General features: G+C 36.9%; 1 non-coding gene across 1 annotated transcript; it reads right to left on the bottom strand.

The window, feature by feature from the left end:
• Positions 1–1,800: 1,800 nt before the first annotated feature.
• LOC124899046 lies at positions 1,801–1,906 on the bottom strand. Its single transcript, XR_007056185.1, has one exon. It is a non-coding gene; the product is annotated as a small nucleolar RNA R71 (small nucleolar RNA).
• Between the last annotated feature and the right edge of the window lie 8,523 nt (positions 1,907–10,429).

Genomic DNA, 10,429 nt, shown 5'->3' with positions numbered 1-10,429 from the left:
AAAGGGTTGAGACAAAGCCGATATGATAAGAAAAGTGACCAAAAAGAACAAAAGCAGAAGATTAGCCCCAGGAGATTAACCTCAGTTGTTGCTATCGCACTATGAGGGTCACGATCATGGTCAGTCAATAAAGTAAAAAAGAGAGGTGATCATGAAGTGCAACCATGATCTCAGGGGTTACGATCGCAACCTGAAGATGTGATCACGAGCACCGAGCAATCTTCTAAGGGCAGAGTGGTCATTTTATGCTGCTCAGTTCCAAGTTATAAAAGGCTCAACCCTTCATATTTCCAACATTGATTTTATCCTATATTCTTGTTTTCTAGAGCAAAATACATTATTGTAGAGTGAAAATAATTCTTGGTGTTTTTCAAGAGAGATATTAGTTTTTGACTGAAATTAAAGTTTGTGCTTAATTTATATTGCTTATGATGGATGAGTTGAATGAAAATTTGGGTATATTTATTTCCTTTAATTTCATGAGTAGCTAAACTTATCTCTTAGGATTATGTTTAATTAGGTGGTGAATAATGTGTGGGTATTGATTGCTAGTCCCATTAATTAGTTAATTGTGATGGGTTTTACTTTTGCTCATCTATGTTTGAATTGAGAATTGGGAGTGAAAACTTCAATTGTCTTGAATCCCATATCATTCTTAAAAGAGGGATGTGGGTGAGGAGTAATTGTGAACACTAACTTGAGTTATCTCATTGAATCGCATCATCTTAGAAATAAGTGTATTATTAGAGGTAGCCCATTTAATAACACCATATTAGAAATAAGGATGTTAATTGAGGTAGTGGATTGGTAGATTTGTCATTTTCATGAGGTTTTCAAAAGAACCCATGAGTGAGACTTGTTTTTGTATTGAAAAATTAACACCAACACCCTAAATCTAGCCTACCCAAAACCCTTAACTAAACTTAGACTAATTGTTGACAACCCATACATACTTCCCACCTAGGATAACATAACCCCAAGGTTTCTCTCGATTTTGTGACACTCCTAAATCCATAATTCTATAGATAGTGTTTGATTATAGTTGTGTTTAAAATTGTCCAAACAAATACCCTAATTTTATTTCACTTGTTATTTAATGTTACACTATGGGTTAACGTCTTGATAACTTTCAACACATGTATTCTTTGAAATCTAAGTTTTCACTACTTATGGATTTGACCTCAACTATATTTGGATAATTATATTAATAATGTCTGCCTTACATCTAAACCTGAATATAAGTTTTAGCGTTATCAAAAATAGCACCGTTGCCGAGGAGTGAAATATAGTTTTTACTATTATGGTGTTGTTAGTGACCTTGGGTTAGCAATAGTGTTTTAGTTTACATTAGTTGTTGTTTTATATTTACTCAGGTGATGATCATATCATACATAATACCATGATCCAACACAGTAGTAACAATGGCTTTTTTGATGGGCTTGAGGATGCGTCATCTTGGAGATGATAGTAGCGCTAGTGCCATCCATATTCCATCGATGGAAGGGAATGGAGTATTTCATATCAATAGTGTGATTATTCATTTACTTTAAATTAAGGGGTTATTGGAAGGACAAGCACATGAAGATGCCAATCTACACTTAAAAAATTTCACTGATGTGTGCGCTTTATTTGATATTGCCCACATTTCTCAAGAGTCAATACAATTACTAATTTTCCCATTATCATTAATGGGAGAAGAGATTCTTTGGTTTCGGTTGTTAACCATTGGATCTATCACTTCTTCCGTTGAGATCTCCAATGAATTCTTGGATAGATACTTTTCTCCTTCTCAGATATTGCAACTAAGGGATGGGATTGCAAATTTTTGCCGACTTAGTGGTGAAACCTTGTATGAAATTTGAAAAAGATTCAATAATAAATTGATTCAATGCCCAAATCATAAGGTGTCGAAGAAAATATTACTCCAAATTTTCTTTAGGATGTTGGATCTATTGGACAAAATGGTGGCTGATAATGCAGTTGGGGGTTCTCTTGTCAAGCTATCTTATTGTGTTGCGGCACCCTTACTAGAGCAAGTGACAAGATAAAATAGATTATGGCATACGTGGGACACTGAGGTGGCTATGTGGTCTTTCGTAATAGCTTTTGTAAGCAAAAATCAAAAGAAAAATAATAAGGACAGGGATGAGAATATGGCCAAGGTTATGACCCAACTTGACTATCTTACCACACAGGTGATGAAAGACCCTCCTAAAGCGGTCAATGCCATTGCTTCCAAGGGTACTAGGGATTATGATGATAAAGAATTAGAGAAGCTTGATGAGGATATTAGATTCTTATTGAATCGATTGAGAAGGGGGGGGGGTTCCTGCCTTACCTATTAAAGGCAAAGCACGAATTAAGGTTGGAAGGATCAAGATTGGGATAGAGATTGGAGGGATAAAGAATATGATAGAGACCAAGAGTTGAGAGGCAAAGAGATACACCATGATATATATATTCCCCCTTATGAGAGGCCTAAGGAGAAAGAGGCGAGATCTACTGATCTGGAAATATTCAAGAGTGAAGATGTCTTGGCCCATATTCTAATACGTGTAGAAAGGATTGACAAAATGGTAAGGGAGATACAAAGTGATTTCTCTTAACTAAGATAAATGGGGACCTCTCATTTGTCCTCTACTAAGCAATTAGAATCACAAGTAAGCCAAATCTTAACTCAACTTAATACTAGGCCAAAAGGAGATTTGCCTAGTGGTATAGTGGTAAATCCCAATAATGTTGCTCATGTGATGGTGATAGTGACTAAAGTGGCTTATCCCTTAGTGAAGATGTGGTTGAGGTCAATGATAATCCTAATTAAAATTTAATTGATGAGCAAGCGAGCTCAAAAAGAAAGTAGCAAGGAAAGCCAAGTGATAAAGCTCCAAAATCCAATGAAGTAGTTGTTGAGAAGCTGACAACAATTGAAGCAAATGGTAACAATAAGGAAAACTCTAAAGTGATCAATGGTGATGATACAAAATTGAATGAACCTCCAATTTCTCCATTACCACCAATCAATATTTCTCTTCGCTTCCCACAAAGGCTTAAGAAGAAAGATGACAAAGCAAAGTTCAAAAAATTCCTTGAAAAGTTTAGCAACCTATCGATAAACATTCAATTATTAGAAGCTCTACAAAAGATACCAGGGTTTGCTCAACTCATGAAGAACTTGGTCTCAAAGACGCCACTTTTGTATTGTGAAACTATTAATATAAATCATAATTGCAGCTCTATAATATGAAACAAAATGGCAGAGAGGGCGTGTTGTATGATGTGTTGGTAAAGGCTGATCAATTTATCTTTCTGGCATATTTTGTCATCCTCTATTATGAAATTGATACCAAAATACCAATATCCTTGGTAGGCCATTATTTTACACCAGAATATCCCTAATTGATATGGAATGTGGAGAGATAAAATTTTACGTTCAGAATGATAAGATCTCCTTCAATGTGTGCAAGACTAAAAAGCAATCGATGGAGTTGCACGTGATGTTAGTGATTGATGTGGTGGATAAGTAAGTTACCAATGCTATGGAAGTGGATCTTGGTCACTTCAACTCAAAGACCCAAAGTGAGAATGAATGAACGTCATTTCGCATTGTTAAATCATGTGATAGACGGAAAGCAACCCATCATTTCCATGAATTTGGCCCATACCCTTTGAATTTTGATTTTTAAAGTAGTTTTTGTTTTTGGTTTTTATTAATCCATAAAATCTTTGGCATTTTAAAGGCGACGTGAATAGATGGGGAGACAAAAAGTGCATTGGAGCCGAGTTTGAAAACATCTTAGCTAAAAAATTGGGGATTTAAACTTGGAATTAGGTGTTACAATCTTGACCTACAGGTCATGATTGTGATCTAAAGGATTAGGTGTACCTAGCCTGGTCTCAGGTAATACAATAGCCAAGGTAGAGTGAGATCACTATGATTGTACTATTATAATTGTGACACTCTTATTGCGATTGCAATTGGAGCTGTTACAAAAATGAACCATCTCTAAAATGGCTACTCCACACACTTCTCTTTGAAAACCTAAAAATTCTTTAATTTTCATGTTTTTAAGAAGTTCTAAAGTGCTAATCATCCATATTTTAATTCGACCATTAGGTATGTCCTTCAAATCTCCTCTTTAACACTTGATTTTAAGCCTTAGATGCATGTTTAGGGACATGACTTGAATTGATGATTTGTGTGCTTAATGAGTTTTTAAATTGATGTTGTTTTGGGTGTTTGGTGTTTTTTTGGTGTGGAAATCATTGGGAATGCCTTGGGTATCCAAAATTATCCTAAATGAGTATGAAATTTAGGTGCACACCAAGTGATTGGTAAAATGTGCAAATAAACTTTTTCAGATTATCCTATGAATTAGAAGGCATGGTTGAGTGTTATTGAAGTTTGTTTCATGTTTTTAGTGTTATATACCTTTTATGAACATAAATTTATGGAGAAATTGAAATTTTTTGATGTTGAATACCTGAGGATGAGGAAGCCTTAGGTATCGCAATCGTAACTCACCAGAGTGCGATCGCGGGACCTAAGGTCTATTTGATAGGCCCTTGAGGTATTGAGAATGTAACTCAATAGAGTGTGATTGCAGTAGTTGAGGCCTATTTGATGGGCCTTTTAGGTGTTGCAATCGCAACACACCATAGTACAATTGCGAGACCTGAGTCAGGTCTGATAGGCTTGTCCAAAATCCAAAATTTTTATTTTAAACCCTAATATGATCTTGAGCCATTTCCTTAGCTTCCCTTAGATGTATAACATTGTTTTCACATTATTATCTTGATATTTAATGCTTGTGTGATGTTTTAAGGTTTCCAAAAAGCTAAGCATGGTAGAATTCGACCAAACCCACTTCCTCACAACTGTTTGTCAAACTATTTACTATGAGGACCTTGCCAGGAGGAAGATACTCCCTGAGTGGGGAGTCTTCTTGGAGTAAGTACCGGAGAAACTCAATAATTACAAGCAATGGGCTGGAGTCATTTTTCCTTGGAGCCTTGCAGAGCCAATGAACAATGGGTACGTAAGTTTTACGCTAACCTTGAAGCCATAAATCTCTCCAACCCAGTCATGAGAATTTGGGGGAAAGTGTTAAACTTTGGATTTGAGGCGATCAATGAGCATTATGAATTGCTGGATACCAACCAAAGGGTGTTTGAGACAAAATATTATGCCCTGGGGAGCTTGTTGGTCTCACAGTTATGCCTAGGAAGAGAAGTCACATGGGACACCATAAAATAAGAGATCACCTTGAATGACTTCATGACTCAAGATTAGATTTGGTTGACCATAATATGTAGCCGTGTCTCTCCAACCACTAATATAACACACATCTCGGTTATGCGAGCCCAGATAGTAGCTTGCCTCATAGAAAACATTCCTTTAAATGTTGGTCACTTTCTGTTTAGGGAATTTTGGCATTACAAGAACATAGGTGACCCCATACTCATGTTTCCATCTCTAATCACTAAGTTATTCAAGAGAGTAGAGGTTGAGAAATATCTGGGGTACAATTAGATATCCCCAAAGACACCTATTTACCCATTATGTGGTGAGGTCACAACTTCAAAGAGAAGAAAAAGAAAGATCAATTTGGGCAAGTCAGTGGATAACGATCTTGATTCTTGTAGGCCATCCTCAGCAGGTCCATTCAAGGATCTCTTGAGCCATATGCGGGTAGTAGGTGAGGTGGTGTCTAAATTATCCCCAGGGCTGGGAGTGTCTTCTATTGGTCATTCCTTCTATGTCTCCTAGTGTGATTATGGTAGGGTCTTTTAGGATCAAAGGACATAGGGGTCTACCATTTCCAAGCTAGTGCAGGCCTACACATACTTAGCCCAATCACACCAAAAGATGAGTGAGTTTCATGATATGAAGAAGAGGGAAAAGAGGCAAGACAAGTTATTCACTTAGATGTGGAAAAGGGTAAAGGGCTTATAAAAGGTTTTAAAACCAAGAGAGAGACTTTCCTCTCCAGAGAAGATGCTTATAATGAGATTCCAACTAGGTGGTCCGAGGATAAAGAGCTAGGTTCTAATGGTATCAATGAAGATACGAAGATTGATAGCAGATGGATGAACTAAAGTGAAAAAAGTAGGCACATGTGTGATTTAGAAATAAATGAAATGGCCAATGATCCAAGTTTGATCTAATTAGTGTCATGTGGAGTTCAGGGATAATGTAGTCACTTTTATCCTAAAGATTTATCCTACCCTTCCCCAAACTGATGCTACAAGCTTCAAAAAGTCCTTTGAGATCTCCAACCCAAGTGACTTTGAGTTGGTAGCGATTGAAAATAAGGGCAATCTTATGGCATGATACTTGTTTTCATTGAGAAATTCTTTATGAGTGTGAGTACTTAGACATTCGTCCCTTATTACATGTTGAAAAATTTGGTGTGTTGGGAATTTCTTTCATGAGGAAGCATGTAGACTAAGATGGATTGGCGAAGTTGAAATCTTTCAAATTCAAGGCAAAGGAGCATATTTGAGTTGTTATTGATGGAGAGTCACTTTTTGAGAATTGGTTGTTGTTAATTGATGATTCTTGAAAATTCTTCCATCATTGAAAATGTGATTGAATGTGAGGAGAGGTTATATATTTAGCGCTTATCATGCTTATTGACTAATTGTTGGTGCTAATTAAGTTCAAAATCATGATAGCCATCAATTGGATAGTGTTAGCTTTAAGGTTAAGTAGTCTTATTGAATATGAAGTAGTGTTACTTGAGGACAAGCAAAGTTGTTAAGTAGGGGGTGTTGATGAGTGGCGAATTTGCCACTTATTTCCATCTCATTTCTTACACACTATGGTGATTTAATTGCATATATGAGGCTATTTCTTCAATGAAAGACACTAATATCCAGTGCTTGTGATCTTACAGGAAATCTAATGAAAAAGAGTTGAGACAAAGTATAACGCCCCAAAGTTTTTCCTAGCTAAATTTTTATCCCTAAAGTATCAAGCATTGGTTTCTAGAATAATTTATACTTATTTACGTATAAAATTCCTTAGATTTCAAATTTTCATTACGTAGATGATCGAATAAGTTTTCTGTCATCATAAGATTCATCCAAAACGGACACTCGGTGAAGGAGTTATAGTTAATTTAAGTCCTAGTCATAAAACACCATCATTCCTGTCCTTGGTGCATAGCGGAAAGAGCGTAAATAACAATGGTCAATTTCCAGTGAGACTCCGTGATGGTAAAACATCACGGAGTGGGCCAAATTCCCATTCATCACTTTCCAGTAAGCCACCGCGATAGTAGCGCATTGCAGTGGCCCATAAGATTGGGTTCCTAATATAATTTTTTCCTGTTTCGTTCAAAAGGTAACAAGGGTAGTTTGAAATTTTTTCAAGTCTCTTAAAATGTCCAAATAGGAGATTAAGATCTCTACAAGCATAATATACGACATTCTCAAGATTTTCCTCAAAACAAAAATCCTAGTTCATATACTTCTCCTCCAACAAAACTCAAAATTCAATCATGGGTTTTCAAAATTGATCGATGATTTGGAATCCCCAAACTGTAGGCTTCAAGGATCAGCCATTATTCTTTATAATCAAAGTACGCGGGGTTTTTTCTAAAATCTCATGGGTATAGAAATCATGTTTTTAAGAAAGGGGTTTTTGAATTTATGAATACATTAATGTTTTAGAAGCTTCGATAATATTGTTTTAATCTTTAGGCCTTCCCCCAAATTGATTTGAATTGTATATATGTACGTATGCATTGAAAACCATGAATTGTGAATTGGGAGCATGAAATATATAATATCCCTTTCCCATTACTTTATTATTTGATTTACAAGTTATGAATCCTTACATTTAATGGTTTATAGAATGATTCAAGGTACTATTTGTCTTATGTGAAATTCATGATGATTAAGAATGGGTGAGAGGAATACTTTAATAATTTTAAATGTTGAGATTGATAAATAAAGAAACTTCAGGAATGTTTTTGAGAAGTTGGCCACTATTTATTAAAATTGTTGAATGAATGGAAAGCCTTTGCATGATTTTTGACTTATGATTTGAGATATGACTCTTCTTACGCTATATGCATGATCAAGTGTCCTGAATATTATTTTAGAATAAAATAATCATATATGGCTCAGAATAATGACTTGCAAGCCTTGGTATGACGATACCTACTCAGACAATACCATAACAGACACAGACTAATACAGAAATCAGACTTTCATGTTTTAGAATTTTAGAATGATGCATGTTCAGAAAAGGATAAAATAGGACATAAAAATATGTTAGGTGGTTTCCTGAAGAGGGCACGAGTTTAGATAACTCATTTCCCAAAATTGTGATTTGCTAATTCGGGTATATTATATTACGCTGGCCTAGTGCCATGTGGCGTATCAGAATTGGAGACTCCAACCCTTGTGGCATACTTGCGTTGGGGGCTTCCCTGCCGAGTCAAATACGGATCCTGTGGAATATCTGGGTTGTAGGGGAGTGCCACCTAACTCATAACATTGCATTGACAAGAATGATTTATGATTTTTAGAAAAATGCCCATGTGTTTTGAGAATTATTTATGAATGATGTTTTAACAACTTGCTCTCCACTATTTTACTTACATAAAAAATTTATTTTGGATTACTTTGCGTACTAGTACATTGTATTGACCCCCTCCCCCTACCTCTCTGGTTCTGAGGCTTAGTCTAGGGGTTTAGATAAGTAGTAGATTTCATCAGAAAAAGTTGCAGTATCCAGTTGGTGAGCCTTCTATATTTCAGAAGGCCTATTTATTTCCAGACAATGATTAGTGGTTACGGTTTTGGTCTACTGGGGGCCTTGTCCCATCTTTCAGATTGTGTTAGAGAGAATGTAATAGAGATTTTGTAGACGATTTGTAGTTGTTGCTAGTTAGTTTTAGATTTTGTTCTTCAATGCTAAATTCATATCCGATTTATGACCATGATTTTGTCTTACTATAATTTCCGTATTTCCTTATTTTTGTATGGATGGTGTATATGATTTCAAGATAGAAGGATGTTCGGGCCTTCATGGTTCGGGATGCTCGTCACGGCCAGGGCCTCAGTTTGGGTCATGACAAACTTGGTATTAGAGCACGATTCATGGTCCTAGGGTGTCTGTGAAATCATGTTAGGTAGAGTCTTGTTTATGGGTGTGTAGCGTGTCATACTTATAAGCAGGGGGTTACTAGGCCTTTAGGAATGCTTCCCCTCTTTATGATCTAGTTCTTGCTTTGGAGTCTAATCTGTCTCTAGTTAATGCTCTCTTGCTTTTTAGAAAAATCCATTATGCCTCCTTGTTGCATATCGATCAGAATACACAGACATATGAGGTTCGTTACACTCATGGGATGTGGACCCATAACAGAGCTCTCACCCCAGAACTTATTCCTACTCCAGGAGTACCTCCAGTCCTGACCAGTCTACCTCGAGCTCCACGGACGGATATTAATGGTCCCCCAACTTCTCAGAGGGATATTTCTAATATAGAATTCAGACAGTCTATTCATATGCTGACACAGTTGGTGGCCAATTAGGCTCAATGATCGGAAGATGTTGGATATGAATTTTTTACATCTGAGGCTACTAGGGTGGGTCAGTTTATGAGAATGAACCCTTCCAAGTTTACTGGCACCATGGTAGAAGAAGATCCATCGAAGTTTGTGGATGAGATGGAGAAGATCTTTAAGGTGATGCATATGGAGGAGATAGAAGGGGTGGAATTGGCAACTTATCAGCTCAAGAATGTTGTAAATTAGTGGTATAGCGAGTGGGAGGATGCAAAGGGAGAGTGTGCTGAGCCCACAATTTAGGTTAAATTTGTGGAAGCCTTCCTTGGTTGGTTCTTTCCTCTAGAGTTGAGGGAGACCAAAGCTGAGGAGTTTATGAATCTGAAGCAGGGAAATATGAGTTTCTAGGAGTACATTTTGAAGTTTATCCAATTAGCCCGCTATGCACCAATGATGACTAGCAATATGAGAGCCCGAATAAGGAAATTTGTATCCAGCCTTTCAGATGATCTAGTGCCTGAATGTCAAGGGGCGATGCTAAATAGGGATATGGACTTTGCTAGGCTGTCATCCCATATGCAACAAGTAAAAGAAAATAAAAAGAAAATCGCTGAGTCTAGAGAGAAAGACAGGCAGGAAAAGAGATCCAGAACAGCAGATCAACATCACAGTTAGCTGCAAAGTGGTAAGTGGGGTAATAAATGGCAGAAGAAGAAGAATTGGGGTAGTAAACAGTCATCAGGCAGCGCCCTAGTTCCCATACCCCCAGTTGACAGAAGATCTCAAAGTTTTTAGACTAATCAAGGATCCAGAGCTCAGGATATTCAGTCACAGGGTAGTGTGGCTCCGCAATATCGTACTTTTCCATAGTATAAGACTTGTGGTAGGAATCATCCAGGAAGGTGTCGTGG

Source organism: Capsicum annuum, chromosome 5 (assembly GCF_002878395.1).
Source record: "Capsicum annuum cultivar UCD-10X-F1 chromosome 5, UCD10Xv1.1, whole genome shotgun sequence".
NCBI lineage: Eukaryota > Viridiplantae > Streptophyta > Magnoliopsida > Solanales > Solanaceae > Capsicum > Capsicum annuum.
Note: the sequence above shows the minus strand (reverse complement) of the source record. Positions and strands in the feature narration are given on the sequence as shown.